This window comes from Numida meleagris, unplaced genomic scaffold, assembly GCF_002078875.1.
Source record: "Numida meleagris isolate 19003 breed g44 Domestic line unplaced genomic scaffold, NumMel1.0 unplaced_Scaffold505, whole genome shotgun sequence".
In the NCBI taxonomy this organism is placed as follows: domain Eukaryota; kingdom Metazoa; phylum Chordata; class Aves; order Galliformes; family Numididae; genus Numida; species Numida meleagris.
In genome coordinates, this window is record NW_018364721.1 from 36,570 (window position 1) to 37,703 (window position 1,134).

Consider the following 1,134-nt stretch of genomic DNA (forward strand, 5'->3'; position numbering starts at 1 on the left):
ACCTATCCAGCTACTGCCTACACCCTAGCCCACAAGCCACCTCCTTACAGGCCCAGCCTCCTCCCATGACAAATATCTCCCCACTTTCCTCTCTCATGACAAGTAGAGCCATGCATGGAACAGAGCTAATAGCAGCTGAGAGTTCCAGTGAGCTCAGACATCGGTTTGGAGAAGGAGGAGTACAAGAAGGGGCTTCACACTCACCTGCTTCCCAAGAAGAAGGAGATGAGAGAAGGGAATGAGAAGGCAAGGAGCTGGGCTGGCTTTTATAATGCCCCACATGCAGGGGCATCCCTTGCAGCAGGGATTATTTTCTGACAAGCTCCTCTTGAATGCAAAACATCCCAGCTAATGATACGGGCTGTGCGTTGGTTTCCTGTGCTGCTGATTTTCACATCCTGATTTATGTCATTTCCATTCCTCACAGAAGGTATCTTTTGAGTGGCAGGAAGGGAGACCCAAGCATTTCCTGGCGGCACATGTCAGTGTGGGCAGAACACTCAGTTTACATGCTGTTGGAATCCAGCAAAGGCAAATGATATCAGCCTGCGTACTAGGTCATCAATGTGAAACAGCTAGAGCCTGTGTGCTGGATTTATGCAAGTGCCTGTGGGTATAGAGGTTTCCATGATTCCACACGTATGTGCATGAGCAGGTGAGTGTTTGTGTGTCTTGTGTGTCCCACATAACAACACATGCTCTGGTCACATCAGGGCCACTCTCCACTGCTCTGCCCATGAGCTCCAGAGAGAAGCTATGGCCAGCAGGGGCCTGAGCATGGCTGAATAACCTCAGAACAAACCTGGCAGAGGTGTTTCCCTGCCCAAGCACAGAAATGCAAGCTTTTGTATCTTCACTCCTCTTTTTCTAAGCCTACTAAGTTCACCCTCTAATACCGCCAAACTCTGGCTTCAACAAGGACTGCCTCACATCAGTTTGGATCCTAAGCTTAATTCCCCATCACAGTATCGAGAATGTATGAGCACGGAGACAGTCACCCCTCCATGCCTCTCCAGGTCAGGACAGAACAGCTCTCTCCAAGACTAAGTAGTTCAAAAGGGTGCAGTTAGCTTAATGTAGAGGGAGAAAGTCTGAGAAGTCCTGCCCAACTTGTGTGAACCCACTGCTGAATAG